The 21,441-nt window shown below is 36.1% G+C and overlaps 1 protein-coding gene across 12 annotated transcripts in view; it reads right to left on the bottom strand.

The window, feature by feature from the left end:
- The window catches only part of SOX5 (SRY-box transcription factor 5), a 1,001,956-nt gene that overhangs the window by 868,074 nt on the left and 112,441 nt on the right, over positions 1 to 21,441 (bottom strand). The gene's annotated exons all lie outside the window — the stretch shown is intronic.

Consider the following 21,441-nt stretch of genomic DNA (forward strand, 5'->3'; position numbering starts at 1 on the left):
AATACACCCTTGTTCTCAAAGTTTTGTTGCTACCCAAAAAAACTTAAATAAGATACACACTTTAATTACTGTTTCTACACACCTATCAGCTCCAAATACTCTGCTTTGCTTAAAAAGATAATGGAGCATTCATTATACTATTTCATGCTCTCTTTTCTTTGCAGATCCTATCAGAATGAGTTGAAGAATGTACTGATTCTAATGTTTCCTTCTTTTGCAAATCAAATAACAACTTCTTTTCCAACCTGAGAAATTGTTAGCTGCATTTAATGTCACCAACCCTCATGAAAAGTGGACCAAAGTATTCTTCTGCAATGTTTATCATTATAGCAAGTTGGTTACAACTACAATTTAAAAGCTCAATATAATCCCATTTGCAAAGGTTGAGTGCACAGTGACCTTAGTCAAGGTAAAACCTGTTCCATAAAACTTAAGAATAGCATCACCAAGGAAGTCTAGATGAATGGGTGCATCAATAAATAGACAGAAAATACTAGTTTTTAATAAAAATCATTCATTGCACTCCTTGCTGTAATTTCACACACACACCTTGAATAATGTTTCATATTACAAAGTTATTCTTAATAAGCAAATAAGTCAATACTGGATATGATCAATATTCTCAATATTGATCACAATCTGGTTCTCTTCCCATCCCAATGAAATTAAGAATGACTATATGATTAGTTCTAGCCAAGAAATATGAGAAGGAATGTTTGTCACTTTTGGAATAAAGCATTTAATTGCCAGTACTCAGCTATCCAAATCTTCTCTTCCTAGGCCTGAGAGTGCATAGAAGCAGGTAAATATGGAGGTGTATTAAAACGGAAATCTGGAAAGCAAAGCCAACATATGGTAGATAGCTGACATTCAGAGTCACCTAAACTCACAACAAGGTTTGTAAATGAGATTTAAGGGTTATCTATAATGGTGGCATAACTTATTCTAAATGATGCGCTAGACTTCTGCCTTTTTCTCAAATATCCTTTCCACAAAGATCTAATAAAAACTACTGTCTTATATTGATTTATTGTGGCTAACCAAATTAATTGGATTATGGAAATGAAAGGATTTAGAATTAATATTTTCAGGACTGCAAATTGCTTGAAAATATTACCTATATTTGATAAATCATGCCCGCCTAATAACTATAAAACAACAAATCTGTACTCATATAAATAGAACTTTACTCTAGGATTTCTCTACTGAACAGAGAATGGCATGAATATAACATGAATATAATGTGCAGTAGGCATCTGAACCTAGTTCTTCCTTAAGAACTATGAAAGGACATAAGGTAAAGAGCAGTGTTGATGACATTTATAGAGTCTCTCAAGTCTCAACTGATTCTGAAATAAACTGATAAGGCTTATATTTTCTTGACCTCCTAATCCTTGGAACCAAAAGTACCTGGTAAATGAAATTTGTCTTTCATGATTTCCTCAAATCTGCTTGCTCTGATGAATCCAGTATATACTACCAAAGAGTATTAAAATATAAAAAGTCCATTGTGATATTTCAAGAAGGCTCAATCCAGGGATTTTGTTTGATGCTTTCTCTATGTAAAAAATACTAGGGAACTTTTAAAGTGGAACTTTGTATTTTTCCTTATACAGAGAACATTTCATATAGCAAGTGGTATGTAAAAATCATACAACATTCCCAGGAAATATAATCACCTTTTATCCAAAGCCTCAGCAATCAACAATTTGAAATACTATTCCCTGATGAACACAAAGGTGGGGTCATGAACTAAAATGGCAATTGTCCCAAATATTTCTATTCATTTGATGGGTGCCATAGGAGCTTAAATGGACATGGTAGTGACAGCAATGTATGGACTATTGATTGTGGGAGTATGACAGAGGACTAACAAAATTGCTTCCTCAGCCACAAAGGTGTCCTAGGAGGTCTGCTAGCCCAAAATGACCTGGTGGCTTTTGAGATGTGTAGGTACCACCTGACACTACACAATAATGATAGAGCTGTGTGGAAAGTGGAGATAAGGGCTCCGGCATGTATCTTTGGCAGCAAAATTCACAACATTTCATTTCTTTAAAAAAAAAAAAAAAGACAGTGGGCAATCATTATACAGTTTAATTACTCCTTTGGGTTCCACAAAGAGCTAAAAAAAAATAAAATCACCAACCACCAATCTGCTACCTGTGGCAGCTGAAAAATATTATAGTAGAATTTCAGGGGCAAATAGTGAAATGAGCATCTCCAAATTGTTTGGAAAAGGATCTCCAATCTAAGGAGAATTGACAGCACAGCTTTAAGAATAGATAAAGGATTGCCTCAAGGATCTGTCTTGCTTCCTTACTTTTTTAAAGTAATACCTTCATTTGCATAGTAATAACCCAATTATTGTAAGATTAGGTGACAGGAATCTCATTATTGCTATTTCCACAAAACAGTCAATATTCTATTCAATATCTTTTAATGTTACGCACCTTAAAACATAATTATTTCAATATACCCTCATTCATCTTTAATGTAATTTTCTTTTTTAAAAACCTTGCCATAAAAAAAAAAAAAAAAAAAAAAAAAAAAAAAAAAAATAAAAACCTTGCCATAATTGTTGGTTTTTATGGAATATATTAGTGTTTAAACAAGCATTTTTTCCCCTCAGGCTGCTATGAGAACAAGCAGAAGCAACCAACAGCTTGGGGGCATTTCTGCCTCCCCCACCCCACCCCCCAGGAGTTAGTCCACCAAAAGACCAAAGGCACAAACACTGCTACTGAAAAAATCTGTTGTAACAACCTCCACACTCTTCCCAACACTGTAGTTTCCCCTCCTGCTCTTTCACTTCAGGCTCCACAAAAGATGCTTCCATAATGAAATTTCGTCTTAAGGCAACTTTAAAAGTGTTAGCAAATACATTCTGTTAAATTTCAAATTGTATGATCTGGGCTCTTTTCTTCATTGTGTGTGTGTGTGTGTGTGTGTGTGTGTGTGTGTGTGTGTGTGTGTGTTTTCCCAGACCACACTGTAGTACAAAAAAAAAAAAAAAACCCACTTCCGAGACAGCTGACATACTGGGGAGACCATCTGCCTGCCATAGGTTTACCTGCCATAGGCTTTTACAGTTTCAATTACAAAATAATCAGTACAATAAGTGGCTGGTTACCAGATTAACACAGGAAACAAAGCAAGGAAATAGAGGGGAGAGAGAGAGAGAGGACTATCTACATTAAGAGACTACAGAGCCATACATGCTATTACTTCAAAATGATATCAAAATTAATGTACAGTGAAAATAGCAGTTAGATTTTGTCATGAGAGGAAGTAATATCAAAGGGCTGTGGTTTGGAATCTAGAGTTAACACTCCTTGACTGTGGCTCTACTGACTACATATTCTTCAGAATGTTAATCTCTCCGTACTTTGTGAATGAAACTCATTATTCATGAGTATTACAATTAATTTATAGAAAGAAGACTATGTTCCTTCGTCAACACCGACTAAGTTTTCTCAAAATATAAACTTCATCAATCATTAACACCATTCATTGCGTGTTTTTCCACGTTTTGATGCAAAATATCTCAGTAGGCATTAGATACCCCAGGAGTCCATCTAAACACAATCTTACCATCACACACCCAAATCATCAAACCACACTCAACTCTTTCCATTCTTGATGGCTGAATAAAACTGCAAGGCTGATAAAACACCTTTCTGCATGTTTAATGAATTTTAGGGTATGCTAACTGTATTTCATCCTTTTTTTACAACAATGGGAAACCACCATTCTTTAAAATGAGTTTGGTTGCTATAGGCAATTTTCCCACAAACATAAAAACTAAATAGGCCAATTTCTGATTTAGCAAGCCTTTACTGGAATTAAGTTGTGTAGTTTTATCCCTTTCAAGTCTCTGAGCTGCTCCTCAGAAACTACTCATAGTAGCAAGGACATGAGTCAGATAGACATTGAGTACAAACCCCAGCTCTTTAGAGAAGAATAAACTCAAAGAGCATATTTTTTAGTCAAGATCACCAGTCTCAGTTTATAGCTAAGGTAGAACTAGAATTCAGTTCTCCAAACTCCTATTCTGGAGCTCTTTCAACTTCCTCTCCTATACCATTTAAAATCCAGACCTGATGGGAAGGAAGAATGGCAGTTATACTACATTGATTAAGTATTTTTATCCCTCACTGAGTAATACCACTATAAGATGGTCAAGCCAAAAACAAACAAACAAACAAACAAACAAAAAAAAAACAGTGATCATTAAAATCATTATATATAGGTATCAGACAATGCACTGTTTAATGTTAAATATTAGAAACCCCATTATTGATGAAAAGCTGAGGTCTAAGAGGTTAAGAAAAGCGATCAAGATCATAGAACAAGTTCCAGAGTCTGAACTCAAAACCAGGTCTGTCTTGGGCACCTGGGTGGCTCACTCAGTAAGTTAAGTGTCTGACTTCAGCTCAGGTCATGATCCTCGGATCAAGTCCTTCCTGCAAGGCTTCACTCTCTCCCCCTTGCTCCTCTTATGCTCTTGCTCTATATATCAAATAAATAAATAAATAAAATCTTTAAAAAAATAAAGATTATTTTATGTTCTAGAGAGAACATATATATATATAGAGAGAGAGAGAGATATATCCCTGCTTATGCTCTCTCTATATATTAAATAAATAAAATATTTTGTAAATAACAAAACTAGGTATGTCTTTTTTTTAAGATTGTATTAATTTATTCACGAGAGACACAGAGAGAGGCAGAGACACAGGCAGAGGGAGAAGCAGGCTCCACGCAGGGAGCCCAATGTGGGACTCGATACCTGGACTCTGGGATTACACCCTGAGCCAAAGGCAGACGCTCAACCCCTGAGCCACCCAGGCATCCCAAAACTAGGTATGTCTTAAAGAGAAAGCATATAAGTTGCTATTACACAAAGTTTACATATATAATTTACTTTGCTTTCGGCCTGGACTTTCACAACCTTGTCTTTCTTGAGAACTCCAGATGCCATCCAACAGTGCAGACATTGTACAGGGTAAGGCCAAGCCCAGACAATTCAGTCTTCAATACCATACAGTTTCATGCCTCCTTATCTTTGGGTATGATACTCTCTTTTTCTGTAATGCTGTCACCTTCTTCTATTGCCTTTACTTCTCATTGATCACCTACTAAACTCTTATCTATGCCTCAAAATCCTGGTTAGTCATTTCTTCTTCTGAAGTCGTGCCCTACTACCTAACCCAACACTTTCCAGGAGAATTAATCTCCCCTTCCTCTGCTATTTCTGAACATTTTTTAAGGTTTTTTTTTTTAAGATTTTATTTATTTATTCATAGAGGTACAGAGAGAGAGGCAGAAACATAGGCAGAGGGAGAAGCGGGCTCCATGCAGGGAGCCTGACGTGGGACTCGATCCAGGGTCTCCAGGATCACGCCCCGGGCTGCAGGCGGCGCTAAACCACTGCGCCACTGGGGCTGCCCTATTTCTGAACATCTAAACCATATATTCAATTACTGAATGTAATGATTAGCTTACATGCCATCTCCCATTAAGAAAAGCTCCTTGGGGGCTGGTTTAATTCATCTCAGTATCCACAGTACCTACCAGCAATATACTTGAAATAGAGATGTTGTTTTATGTTTAACTGTTACTGAGATAAAGATATCTATCAAAATTCACTTATACCAATTATCACATTCTTTTTGCAATGATAAATTTCTGCTTATGCTTTTTCTATACAAGAAAGAGTTCACGTCTTGTTCCCCTCACTGCACCAAGAATTCTTTATACATAATAGGTGTTTCAGAAATGCTTGTAGAGTTGAATTGCTTACAGGCTTTTTACGAAAGAGAGAGAGGGCAAATAACTAAGATCTTACAGACTGCTTTAAACTTAGTTGAGGATAATAGTAAATTTTTCCTTTCTTATGTCACCTTCAGAAGCATGGGATTTTATCATGTGAAGGTGTAGAATAAGTACACTGTACTTAAAAACTCGATCACTGAGTCCATGGCTAAAATGATGCTTTTCATAAGGATTAATTGAGTGCAATCTTTTATCTGTTTCTATTCAGCATATGTACTGTATATCTGCTATGCATCCGAGGACAGCTGCCATTCTATTTACAGCATTATCTAAAAATGGCAACATTAAATCTATCTTCCATCTCTTTGAGATCTTTTTCAACCACAGAATCATCTCAGATGTTCTGCTTTTAGAGCAAAATATATGAGGTGTGAATGTGTGTAACAGTAAAAGACTAACAGGCAGAAATCCACAATGGAGGAATTATCCACTGGGGGTTGATAAAACTTTCCTCCTTTTCCTATCTCAAGAAAAGCTAGGGGAGGCAACTCAAGAACATCAGGGGGCAAATTAAAGAGGTAGCAAACCCTGCCCTTACACCCCTATCAGGAGTCTAAGAGCCTAAATATTGATTTTTCAGCTCTGTTGCTGACGATAGTGATTCTGAACATAGACTGGAAAACACAGCAGAGGTGTGTGCTGATAAGACTCCCCAGTACTGTATCACATTCCACATCTTTTTTTAAAAGGAAAGTTAAAATTAATCCTTCAGCTATTGTAGGAGAGAGGAAAAAGCTGTGACCATGCTAATTATTTACTGTAACTCTCCACAGCATACATCTTAACACAAATCCTCAGTCAATCTCCCTGACAGCTATTATTACGAGAAGCAAGAACCTGATTTTACACACAAACAAATAATATTGACCATTCTGACCACTCTGAACAACTTGGGAAAATTTTTTCTCCTTTACCTGTTCTACTACTCAAAATTTCAAATTTCAAAACAAACTCCTTTGTCTTTACCAAGCTTAATGTCCATTTTTAAAATCAATGTGGCAACCAGAAAGACTGGACAAGGGAGAAGCCCTTTCATAGCAAGGATCAACTATATCTGGGGAAAAAAATTAAAGCTTCATTTAAATCCTTCCTTTAAGATGATAATTTGCTCATCATGGCACTGATCTTGTAAGTACTGGAGCCATCATCCTGAAAGTACTTTGCAACTTGGAAGTAATGCAGTAAATTGGTTGGGGGTAGAGCCAGACTGCCTATGTTCAAATGCCAATGCTGTCATTTACCAGTTGTGTGACCCTGGGCAAGATAGATAATATGTACTGACTTATTTATGTGGCTTCAAGGAATATTGAGTTAGTATGTGTAAAGTGATTGGAATAGTACATTCCATGTAGAGAGAAATCAAAATATGTTACTTATTTTCATTATTAAAATAGTTCTGATGCTTAAAATGCTCAAAACAGTAATTGGTTTCAACATTTCTCAAATGGAGATGGGGAGAAGATCTACACAAGAAGAGCTTTTATAAAAGAAATTGCAATGATTTATTCACTACATGATGCTTTCTCACCTAGCTCTTTCCTTGGAAGATATCTACACATCTGAACTTTACATCTACATCTTTGACTATGGGAAGTTAAATTCAAGGCCTCCATTTCAAAACACAAGTCTATTAAAAAAGGTATGTTTCATGGATCATCCAATATATTCTCTACAATGTCTAAAGCAAGTAAATATACAAATGTTTTTGTCTACCAACCTCTAAATTATTTTTATTTAATTAAACAAAATAGCTAAAGGACCATAAGAATGACATTTAGCACAACAGGTGGTACATATATGTTCCCATTTTTAACAAATGGTAACTCAATAAGGGAGACAAGAATCATAGTGAAACACTCACCCTACATCCGTCATTGGCATTTTCAATTATTTCACAAGTTAGGTCAAGTGAAGCTGAAATTACTAGTTATCAAATTTTCACTAATATGAAATTTGAAGTTTTAAAAGAAAAATCAGTGTTATTCCAAAAAGCCAACCCCATTAACACAAACTTATTACTGTACATTTTACTCTAAAATTTGTATTATCATTACTCATCAAATCATTTTATAAAATCTTGGAGGAGCAATTTAAGTATACACCAATAGTCTATTTGAAACACGAGCTGGGGTGCCTGGGTGGTTCAGTCCATTAAGTGTCTGTCTTTGGCTCAGGTCATGATCTCAGGGTCCTGGGATCCTGGGATGGAGCCCTGTATTAGGCTCCTTGCTCAGCTGAGAGTCTGCCTCTCCCTCTGCATCTGCCTCTCCCCCAGTTCATACTCTCTGTTGCTCTCTCCTCTCACTCTTCCTCAAATGAAAAATAAAATCTTTAAAAAAAAGGAAACAGGAGCTAAAGGTTAAAGAATTAGAAGTGGAAATACAGGTTATACCTCTTCAAAGAAAATCTAATGCATAATTTTTGCAAGATGCCAAAATCATCAAATCATACATGTTATTAACCTTAGGTGTTTGCCTACCGACAAGAGTTCCAGGGCATCTCTCTCGAAAGGACTATAAAGCTTTCAAAATATAGGTATGAAAAGTGGTAAATCCACACTTTTATTACCACTAAGACAGGAAAGTATGTTTTCAAGAACTAGTATTAAAATTTAACCACAACAAAATATTTAAGAAAATTCTAATTATATGTGCATATGTATGAATATGTGTATTTAATACGTAAAATTCATTAAACTTAAGTGTTGGTTCTGCCACCAATCACCTTATTTCCCAGTTCTGAGCCTCAGATCAGTTATATTTGAAATCAGAGTGTTGAAATGGATCATCTCAGTGTATTTATGCTTGAAAATGTTACAATTAAGTTACCTTTTCCATATAAGAGTTTAACCAAAATTCAGCTTTATAGCAGAAGAGATGGTTGAAATGTGCTCCCCAAACCCACAGAAAAGCAAATACAAAGCAGAAAGTTGCCTTAATATTTTTTAAGAAAAAAGTCACATTCCTTGGTCTATTTTGGCCAGAAACTATACATCTATTCACTTCTGTCTATATCTCAGATGAAAAAACAGAGGCTCTGAGAGATTATGCGATATACCCAAGATTTAAAGCTAGCAATTGGTAAAGCTGGGGTTTAAACTCAAGACTTTTCTCACTATGAGGTTTGAATGCTTCCCTTCTCAGGAAAAAATTCATTGAGAACATAACTAAGAGGCAACTCTATTGCTAAATCTATTAAATTGTTCACTGATGGGAAAGTCTCCATCACTGTCTACATTTCTTAAGCAAGTTCAAGAACGTAGTCTACATCTTTGACAGGGAAGTTAAATTCAAGTATTCCATATAAGCTGCTTATGACTGGCCAGAGGCAGGAATTAAGGTAAAAAACTTGGTACTTGATAACACATTTTGTGATGAAAATGGTACCTCTTAAAAATTAGACAGATAGGTGGGCTTTGGCAACAGTGACCAAGTAGAAAAAGGAAACAAAACAATGTACATTATGGTGCTTTTCTAACAGGATTTCAAGATCTTCTCTGATTACCAGGGGAAAATTATTCCACTCTTTCCACTTGGCTTAGGGTTTCCTTGAAGTCTCATGATGATGTTCCCTTGCCCCAGAAATCTTCAAAGATGGGCAGATTGAAAACACTGAGCAAGCAAGCATGCTCAGTGTAACATCTTACTATGTATATTCCAAATGTCCTCACTGTATTTTATTCTAGTTTTCAGCCCAGATCTGGATCTGAATTTTGGTTCTACCACTTACTAGTGCTATGAGTTGAAGTTAAAATAATAAATCTCTCACTTTAGGTTCTTTTCCATTAAAGATGGATACTGCTGGGAAGCTCATGAAATTGTTGTGAGGAGTCAAATTATATATATATAATGAGCACAGTGCCTATCACATGAGAAGCTCCCAGTAAAAGTCAGGTGTTATCATTATTATGATCAAAAAAGCAATAGGATATTAGAACTTATATTTTTTATAAAACCCAGATAGGATACTGTTCCTAGTATTAATTAGATAGGGGAAAAAATTACACCCTAAAAAGTTACATACAAAATTTAGGAAATGCATAATGTTTTCTTAAAGGGAAAAAAAATATACACACACACTGTCTGACCCACCAATTATTATTTTAAAAAGAATAAAAAAATGTGTATTTCTTAATAGAAGCTTGGAAGGTCTAGATGCATCATTCAACAGTGGTTATATGTGAATAAAATTTAAATTGCTTCTCTTTTACTCACCAGTGTTTTCTAAATCTACCATGATTATGCATTTGCAATAAAATATTGCATTTTTAATTTTCTTAAATAACTATATTCATACTTCAAAAAATAAAATAAAATTTTTAAAAAGTCTATATGAAAACAGAATGTCAGGTAGTAAAATATCAGAAGTTAATGTCCTGATACTATTTATGATCTACTGCATAATTAAAGGAGGCCTGAAGATCAAGGTGATTATCCTCAGATGGCTAAAATGGTGCTTAAGCCTTTGTCTTAAGCAAAGCAGATGACAAGATATTCTAACACTATATATTTGGAAAGTCCAGGGTAAATCTATAATACATTTTAATATTCAATATTCATTCGTTTTTAATGGTTTTTCATGGGTGAAATGTTATAAACTCAACTTTTAGCACCAAAAAATGCACTGTTTGGTTGATAGTATACACTTGCATCTGGCTTATTATCTACTCAAAGAAGTTGGCCACTGTGAAATGGGATGTTTCTACAAAAATGATTGGAAAAAGTAGTAAAATTCTTGTCAGTTGGACTGAAGAAAAAATGTACCTTTGAAACATGCTTTCTGAAGCAATCAACAAGTAATATTCTTTTTGAAGGCAAACAATCATAGAAGTTAACTTGATAAAAGGAGTCACTTGGATAAAGATGAACTGTTTGTCTCGATTTGGTTACTAAAGAGGGATGGACATCCATTTAAAGGTTGTGATGTAATGAATATTGAATTCTTTGATGTTTAGAATGTAAGGATGATCATGCAGGGAAAACTGAGGAGGGGAGAGGAATCATAGAAGTGGGAACAAAAGTTCATTTTGCAGCCCTATCCTTGAAAATGTAGCAGTGCCCCTCATCATCTTCCTGAAACTCAGTGACCTCTCAAGGTTCTGCCCACATTAGACCTTCTTTGTGAATTATGCAGACCAGCTGCATGCCTTGTTCTCTCTATAAATTTCCCTAAAAGTTTACCTCTTTCATTATCAATCAGTATTGTTTTCTATCTAACTCAACCTACAGTTGAAATACTAGCTTCTTGCTCTTTAAATGTGAACAAGGCTGGGCAGCCCGGGTGGCTCAGCGGTTTAGCACCACCTTTAGCCTAAGGCGTGATCCTGGAAACCCATGTTGGGCTCCCTGCATGAAGCCAGCTTCTCCCTCTGCCTGTCTCTGCCTCTCTCTGGCTCTCTCTCTCCCCACCCCCGCCCCCGTGTCTCATGAATAAATAAATAAAATCTTTTAAAAATAAAATAAATGTGAACAAGGGCATGGTCTATCATGTCCAGTGTCACAATATGGGGTTATTCAGAAGTACCAGTTAGAATACAAGATTGAGGCCTAAATAGTTGCTTGGAGCAACATTTAATCTTTCTTGATTGTTGGCAACATAAATTAAAATTTAAAGTAACAGCAATGAGAATTGTAGGAACAGAATACGTACCAAAATATCATAAGGGAAATGCTCAACTTGTGATCTTTATGGATCATGGAATCTGGAATACACAGTGAAGGATCAGATTCTAGCAGGGCTATTGGTACAGATAAGCATAGGTGTTCATAGATGTCATGAGAATGAATGGGAATGGAAAGAGAGGCAGGCATGAGCTCTGGAGAAAAGAGACATTAAGGAGAGGTCAGAAATATAGCAGCCAATAGTAATGACTCAGAAAAAAATGCTTGGATGGGCAGAAGAGAACAGGGAAAGGACAATGCCTCAAAAGTCAAGAGAGGTTAAAAGGTCCCAGAGAGATATGAAGTCAGTTAGCACTGTAAAGAGAACACAGAATCTGTATAGTAGGAAGGCACCAGTGTTCTTTACTAGAGTAGTAGAAGTGACATGATACTAGTGGAATATTGATCATGGTGGGAGGGGAGAGTAGGGAAAAAATTGAAGAAAATATTATAGAGAATAGATTGCCTTCAAGGTGCTAGGACATATATAGAAAGAGAGTCACAAGGCATTATTTGAGTTTATTTGAGCTTGTAAGTGTCATGGTTTAGCTCCTCTTCCTGGAAGAGAAGCTTTCCTCTGTGTCCCAACAAACTCTCTGTTAAATCTCGAAATCTGAACTATTACTAGCACTACTTCCTGTACATTTTCTGCAGTCACCAGAAAGACCCCTCTATTCTCTGCACTGTCCCTCAACCAATTAATGGAGATGTCGTATTATCTTCCATATGTTCCCTCCCACTCTCTTATGCTAAAAGAACATCCTTCCTTTTGAAGAATACATTCCAAGTTAATTTGACTGGAGCCAGCCACCTCCACTTCAAATCACGGAGGCATTTAGCTAAGGGAAACTCAATAGAAGCATGCCATCTGCCTGGCCACAGTGAGTGATTCAAGAAGGGCACAGAATCTTAAATGGGCCAGTCATAAGAAACTTCCTGGGCCAAAAAAAAAAAATGCACTCTTTTCTCTGGAAATACTAGTTTAAAAAGTGTCATAGCCTAGAGCTGCTTCTGTAAGAAGAAAGCTGCCTGTGCATAAAGCTACAGAGATGAGTAGAGCAGAGTAATGGGAAGAGGAAAGTGTACTCTGTCCTGATATTAGTGTCATTTCCTGAACTACCTAGTTATATGAGCCAATAAATCTTCTCTTTGGCTAAGTTATTTCAAATTGGGTCTTTATCATTTGTAATAAAAGATTCCCAATACCATTCACATCTCACTAATCATATGTTTCTGAATATTGCAGGGATCTGTACTAAGGAAATCTCTCTATTCCACTAGATTATACATTTCTTGAGGGCAGGAATGATATCTATCCACAATAATGCTTTACACATAGTACCTGTTCAATAAATATTTACTAAAATAAACCAGCAAAATCAGGTCCTTTACAGCATGCCATCGAGAGCTCAAATTTAAAAACTTGGCAATTGAATGAGATAACAATGAATAATACATAGTTATCTGGTTTGCTGCTCTATTTCACCTCCATCTATCTAACAAGACTATCCTAAACATCCTTATTCCTGTGCCAGTCCTAACTCAACCTCCTCTTCTTCATATTCATACTATAAACTATATTTACAAACCTGGAACTTATCTATCAGTTTTTTTGAGAAGACTAAAATTGCACTCAGAACAAGAATAAGAGAAAATTCATTGCTACACATGGCCCTTGAAATCAGGAAATATATCTGTAGCATGATGCCTTGCACATACTACCTGTTCGATAAATGTCTATTAAGTAAGGTAATATCCTAGTTGGGGGCAATTTGAAATTTTAGTCAGAATAAATCTGAGTCAAGTTTAGACAACTGACTAAATGGAGAAAAAGACAAAGGGAAGAAGTAAAAGACGAAAAAACTCTTTATTGGCTTGGACAGCCATATTCTGCTACTGGCCAAGGTCCTAATGCTGGCTCTTTCTTGTAGTGTGTGTTTTATGAATCCCTAGAGATTCACCTTGCTGTGGTTTTTAAGCACTGGTAATGCCATATATGAGGACTGGTGGACCCGTCAGTTCCTAGATCAGATCATCAGACTCTAGTCGTTTGGCCAAGACTGTCTTCCTCTTAGCAGGAAATTCTTCAGAGTGGGGGTAGGAGTGAGGAGAGAAGCAGTGACTGGAGACATCATAATTAGCTCCCTTCTGGGATTCACATATGACCTCCAGGAAATCACAGCTTTTTCCTACTAGTTGTGGAAATGGGGCTTATTCCCACTGCATCCCTGCCCATTGGTCCTGGCCTCTTACCTTCTGACTTTTGCAACTCTCATATCAGCTACCAGGACCTATGCCCCCCACACAGGCCAGGCTACACACCAACCTCCCTGAGTGGTTCCCTGCCATCCTGTTCACTTTGTGGGAACAGGAGAAAAGAATAGGGGAGAATGAGAGCAACATCTCAGCTGTCTTAATTCTCTCCACTGGAATTCTCACTATCATACTCTCTTCATCAATCTTATTATAGTCTTCCTTCCTCCTCCCCTCACACATCCTCTCTAGGTGAATGAGAGGTGAACTGTAAAATAAAGAAATAAATATACAAACAAATGAGATTTCTCAATCTCCCAGCAAATCTCATATAGATGGTTTGACCCACGATATTCTTGGTCCTTTGGAGCCCCACTGCAGCTCTGATACAATTCATAAAGTCACATGTAACAACCTATTATAAAAGGGAAATTATTGCATGTTCTGATTTTTTTTAAAAAAACATGACTTTGCTATGATTTGGGCCATGTCCCATAGAGTTCATGGATCCATGCTTTATCAAACAATCAGTTGAGGTTGCAAGTCAGGCAAGAATTCATATTGTCAGAAAGTCCCATTTACTTTTATCCACTGGTAGAGCTGGGATGAGAACCTAGGATTTATTTCCCAATCCAGAGTCCCTCTCCTGACACTTTGATAGAAGGACCAATAATTTCCTAATATAACCCTGGAAGCAGAGAAATCATCAAAAATGAAAAAAAAAATCCCTCCTTCTGTCCTTCTGTATAAAACAAATAATCCTCTATATCATCCTACACTGCATGTGCGATAAGAGGCTCCATCCTCTCTTGTATCATATTTGGTATTCATGCAATCCGTCTCCTCCTACAGTCCACCTAATCTTATGAAACATAATTCTTTTCTCTCTTCCTCCTCCCTACACAAACTAAATTCCTGATTCTCCTGAAGTATGTGTAAACTATTACACTAACCTTCTTTTAAAGCAAGAATCATACTTCAGCCTAAAACAGCATTTGGACAAGTGTGTTTACTATTTTATATTATGAGCTTGGTTTTAGCACCTTTTATGACAAAAGTGTTGATTTTTTTCCCCTTTATAAAGTGGCTGTGGCACTCTGTGGCGGCATGCTACAGGCACAAGTTCATGGTAAGTTCAGAGGAAAGGAATGTTCAAAGAAAACCGAACCCAAAGCATTGTGGGTAGTGATATGGAAAGTTGACAAAACAATGATAAACAATGGGGGGGAAAAGAAATAATTAAGTGTTCTAAAGCACTGTATCAGCATTTTATGCATTGTTAACTTTTTTTAGGAAACTGTTTTATTGTGGGTGGTTTCATGGAGAGATACTAACCCCATCTGTTGAAATACCCCTCTGCATGTATAATGATTATAAAACTTTTTTAATAAAAAAGAAAATGGGCAAATATGTCTGCCTGAGATAAGACTTTCTGAACAAAAATATAATACATGGAAATCCTTTCTTGAAGTGCTTTGTGGATTTAAGGAGGTAGGAAACTTAAAACAGTAGAGTTACAGTAAACACATAAGTCTAAACAAGGTGTGAAAAATTGAACTATATGCTGCAAAGCAAGAATAAAAGTAACAGAAAAAGGTACTATATGCTACAAAGCAAGAATAAAAATAACTAACAGAAAAAGGTAAATATAGACACAAAGGTACTTCTGAGAAACAATTTGAGCTGCTAAGATCTGTCAGACACATTTTGAATAATGTTAGAATGCAATCCTATATAAATCATAGTTCAGTCTATATTCACTGTCTTGTTACGTCCATTTCAATATAGATTACGTCCTTTTGTTCATACTAATTTAGTTTCTGAAATTATTTTGGGTACCAGGGATTTGTGAGTAGACAAACACATAAAACTACCTGAACCCATAAACATTACATTCTAGTGAGCAAAGAATACAATAAACACAATACATATGGTATAGTAGAAGATGGTGCATACAAGGAGAAAAATATAGCAAAGAAGACAGATGTATTGTCATAGTGTCAGGGCAGGGGTGAGGGGTCTGCTGTTTTATAGTTTAAAAGTCAGAAGAGGAGAAAATAATGACAGGATCACAAATGATCAGACTTAAAGGAGATAAGAGAGTAAGCATTCACTTAACTGAGGAGTGTGTTAGCAAAGAGCAAATTCAAAGGTCCTGAGGTGGGAGTTGTCCCAGTAAGTTAGACAAATATGAAGAAAACTAGTGTGGATGATGGGGAGGAAGCAAGAGGTGAGATGGTTCATAATGGGTTCAAGAGGTAACTAGGGAATGGGAAAGGTCAGAGCATCATAAGTATTACCAAAACTTGGCTCCTATTCTGAGGGAGATGGGAAGCCATCTACAATACATGGAAGTTTTCTACAAAATGACATGATCTAAGATATCACATGCTAACCATTAATTTCCAGAAGTACTTACAATGTACAATTTTTTAAACTTTTTAATTTTATGGTGTGTTTTTTAAAACATCTTTTAGGCCTCAAAACCTAGAAAGGTAAGATGGAACCAGGAAGCAAAGACAGAAGTGAGAATACTGTAACATGGTTACCATGATATCACTTTCATTCGATGAATACCTGAGATGCCAATGAATTCAGTGATTTTCATCATATCCTACTAAAAAGCACAGATTGAATCCATAGTACCAGCCAATTAGTGTAATCTGCCTCAGCATACCAAACCAATTTGATTCTATCAAATCTTAGAGAGAAAATTTACTTCTTTACATAAACCAGGTTCCTACAAAGAAAGGACATACATTGCTGATATCATTCAAGTGTCTGTTTTGTTCAGCACATGTCAGATGCTAGAACAAGAATGAGTTGTCATAGTTTTAGCGATGTTTGATAAAGAAGTACTGCTAGCTGAAGGAAGGATAATATCTCCTGGCAGGCCAAAATGCACAATAATCAGTATTGACTCAAATCAGATGTTATTGTGCATTATCAATATAGCAGGTTGAGACTTGAGTTTCCTTTGTGGGAACAACTGTTTTGAAAGAACAAGAAAAAATAAAACAGCTTTTTCAACACCCATTTTAATATAGTGATACTTACAACAGGTACAAAAATGTACTGCTTTCTTGTGAACCATGAATAAAGGATTTGGTCAGTAAATCCTTAGATTGTTATTGTATATAATGACAATATTCAGAAGTGTGAGGAGCTTCCAGAAACCTGCAGTCTTTAAACTAGTGTTTAACAAGGAGGTAGATGTGAGGGAGGTGGGAGGAATTGAGCTAGTTCTGGATATGTGGTTGCTGATATTTCAAGGATCTCTAAGCTCATTTTATATTTCAATGCTATCTCCTTCTTGAAATACCTACAGGATACAAGAAGAAGGAACTATTCTCTTTAAATGGAGTAATAGGGGTCTGTGAAACCTAATTGTTAGGATCTTAGCCAAATTAGTTAACGGTGTATTTCAAAGTCTGAATAGAAAAAACTTATTCCTATTAAGCATTCAATTATATGCCAGGTCACTGTATTTGTGTGTGTGTGTGTGTGTGTGTGTGTGTGTGTGTGTGTGTGTTTGCAAGTGTATTATGAAGAAACCAAAGGATATATTCAGGGTAGATATAGGAGCTTGGGCAAGAATGGGAGTACAACAATTTGAAGGTGAATACAAATGGCATAGAAGTAGAAAGTTAGCAATGTGACATAACATTTATACCAATTTACCTGTAGAAGATGCTGTTGTGTACTATTCATTCACCCAACAACTAAAGATCTTCCCTTCAGTTAAAAGCACTCACTACCCCAGTTGCCGGCAGCAATGAATGCTAACAGCTCACAGCTGAGCCCCTCTCTGGGCTCTGCCTCGCTGGAGGCTAAACTCCTCCCCAGGGGAAGCAAATGTCTAATGACCGCTAAATAAGGAGATACAAAGGCCAGCTTCCTACCTCAATTCAGGACAGCTCTGAATGGCCAACCCAGCTCTAGAGCTCCCCATAGGATTGGCTGCATCCTTTGCAGCAACTGCATCTCAATTCAACCTCTCCATCTGCCCATCCTGCTTCCCTCACCCATCATAGGTATTGTTCCCAAGAGCACACAACAATAAACCTCATAGATGCAAATGTCAGAGGCTCAGAGTATGTTTCCAAAGGAAGCAGCCCAAAGACAACACCATAGCAAAAATAAATACTAAATGATAACACTTCCCACCATCTGAAAAGAATTGAGATTAAAACGTAGTAACTGATTCTACTGGGTACCTCCATAGGCTAATACTAGTTTCTAGCCAATTCCCATTATAACTGGAAGCAAATCACAAGTACTCACACTGTTACATTTAAGTTAGTTGAAACGATAATGAATCATTGACTTAAATGAGGAATTGTTAATTAGTGAGTGATTTTATAGGAACTATAAAGTACTATATAGCTCATGTAAGCTATCTGGTGGTCAGATCTGCATGGTATCAAATATGTCTGATTAACAGCATATGTCTTAACTTAGTAAAACATTACGTTTGTTTGAGAAGCTTGTTAAATATTTTTTAATTACGTAATTGTGTATGAGCCCAAAGAGAGTAAAAAAAAAACCGGCAAAAAGAAAAATAATTTCATAGCAACAGACTACTGAGTTTCATGCAGATCCAAAGACTCTAAAATGGGGTATTAAAAAAAACGGCTTTTGAACATTAAGACTAGGAAATAAAGATCATAAGGAGTCAGAATGGGTTAAAGTGGTAACACAAAGAATGTATCAGCTACACCACATCTGAGTGTCAATTAAGATACCTCCTGATGATTTCGTTGAGGTCAAGACAGAGATATAAGCTGAAAAATAATATAAGTAGCTAAGGTTATAAAATGTCGAACAACTATATCCAGAGAGAACTGAAACCTTAATTGACAGTTGGAAGGAAAAAATTTGATGGCTCCAAGTTTTGCCTCTATATCTCTTATCTTGTCCTGGTGATCTATAAAGGAACGGTTGCACACAGGGAGGGCTTGGATTTATAGGCTACATGCAAGTGTTGATGGAAACAGGACTGGCTTTATTTTCTCAGGAGAAAATTCATTATAACAAGCACAAGAAGTTAACTAAAGAATTATTATACAATCTTAATCAGAATGGTACAATGCAATCCTATAAAAGCACAACACAAGGGCTTTACAGACTATGGGGACCTCAAAGTAAGTGTTACTCAGAAGACATTAACTGGGCCTTTTGCAGCCAACATTAACAAATATATATTGAGCTTCTTACATATGCTAGGAACTGCTTTATGCACTGAAGATACAGCTATGAACAAGAGATTCAAGACCTTGTTGCATTCCAGTGGTGGGAGAAACCAAAAAATAACAAACAGCTAAGAAATTATTATGAAAATATCCCATGATGATGATTGCTAAAAGAAAATAAAACATGGCACTATTATAGGGAGAAACTGAAGCTACCTTTGATTGAATTCAAGAAAAGTCCTCCCTGAGAAGGTGTCATTTGAGCCAAGATCTGAACAGCAAAGATAAATCAGCCATTTGAAAGTATGAGGGAAGAACATTCCAGGCAGAGAGAACCAAAGTTTAAAAAGCCTCATATAGAAAAGCTTGGAAAGGATAATCATGTGGCTAAAATATACTGAATGAGAGCTCTAAAGGCTAAGAGTTGAGATCAGAGACATAAGCAAGAGTCAGATCAGGTAAAGCTTTGTGCATTGAAACATGGAGGGTTTCCAAACAAACATAACTGATTTGTTTGGAAAGATCACTCTAGCTGCTATTCAAAGAACCAAATACAGTGCACATGGAGGTGGTTAGAATGAAAGTTCAGAGATCAAATAAGAAGCTATTGCTATAGTAGGCAAGAGATGATAGTAACAGGCAGCTCTAAAATGGTGAAATTTAATAAGGACAATCATAAGGTTTGTTTTTATACCCACAACCCTCTCCCGCAAAAAACAATAGTGCAGTATAAAATAGGAGATTCATGAGTTACAGCTGCACGATTTTAGAAGAACAGGGAAAACGGTGCCTGGCTGGCTCAGTTGGTTAAGCATCTGCCTTCGGTTCAGGTCATGCTCCCAGAGTCCTGGGATTGAGCCCTACATAAGGCTCCCTGTCAGCGGGGTGCCTCCTTCTCCTTCTCTTACTTCCCCTGCTTGCGTGTTCTCTCTCTCTCTCTCTCTCTCTCTGTCAAATAAATATATAAAATATTTTTTAAAAAATAAAAGAACAGGGAAAAGCAAAATGGTGGGGTTATGTCAAAGGGACATAGAGCCTAACATGCAAAAACTTCCATTGGCCAAAACTGAAACAATTTGATCAACAAATACATACATACATACATATATATGTATATATATATATACATACATACATATATATGTATGTATATATATACATATGTACATATATATACTGAATATATTCAGTGTAATGAATTATATATATAATATATATTATATATTATATATATATATTCAGTGTAATGAATTATAATCCAAAGTATCAAATAAGTATCCATGAGTCCATACTATATAAATAAATGATTAGATAAATGGAGGAAACTGACAAATCTCCCATATAGAATTCCAAATAATTTATGTAAATACTCTGCTTCAAGGAGATGAATTAACTCCTTATCCCTTGAGTGTGAGCTGCTCTTCCAAAGAGTGAAATATAGAAAGATAAAGTAACCTCACAATAGAGAAACCATGGCCAGGTGATCAAAGATTAGTGTCAGTGATAAGTCAAGTGGACAGTATGTGCCCTCGAAATAGTAAGAATGAAATTTCACCTTTGTGATCTTCTTCCCCAAAACCCATAACCCCAGTCCAATCATAAAAAAAAATAGACAACAACAAATTAAGAGACACTCTACAAAATACCTGACTGTCAAGGTCATAGAAAACAAAGAAAATCTGAGAAACTGTTATAATTCAAAAGAAAGTAATGAGACATGACAACTAAATGCAATATGTATCTTGGATGAGATCCTGGAACAGAAAAAGGACATTTTCCTAAAACCTAAGGGAATACAAATAAAATATAGAGTCAACAGCAAAGTACCCAATGTTGGTTACTTAGCTGTGCTGAGCATATCATAGTAATATAAAATGCAAACAATAGGGGAAACTGGATGGAGAATATATGGAAACACTGTACTATCTTTCAGCTTTGCAATCTAAAACTATTATAAAGCATATTATTTTATTTTTAAAAAAAGCATACGGACCTTGGATTGTTTCCCATCAACATAAATATGGCATCTATAAATTGGAAACCAAAGACTTCTTCCACTCAGTGTCTTTGAAACACAGCCATAGTACTATGTTGAACACAGTGATGCAAAAGAAATGCTCTAGAAACAAGAGTTAACCAGAATGGACATAGGACTTAAAGTTATGTAACATGAGAAACAACTAAAAGTGTTGGGTATGCTTAACCTAGGAAACAAGAAAGGCACAATAGCTATCTCAAAATAAATGAGAATTTACTATAAAGAATGAAGATTAGACCCTCTTCTAAGTCTGAAACTGCAGAATTTGGTAAAAACGAAGAAAAGAATATGAGTGGGAAAATATTCAAAAAAAAAGGAAGAACATTATAAATCTAGAATTGCCTACCCTGGGAGGAAAACCCATGCCTTTCCAACAATGAGTATTCAGGCTTCTTCTGGAAATACATTTGTCCAGAAGTTGTAAAGGAGAGGAGTATTTGAACTCCAGAAGACTTTCTAG

The sequence above is a fragment of the Vulpes lagopus genome, chromosome 21 (assembly GCF_018345385.1).
Source record: "Vulpes lagopus strain Blue_001 chromosome 21, ASM1834538v1, whole genome shotgun sequence".
In the NCBI taxonomy this organism is placed as follows: Eukaryota; Metazoa; Chordata; class Mammalia; order Carnivora; family Canidae; genus Vulpes; species Vulpes lagopus.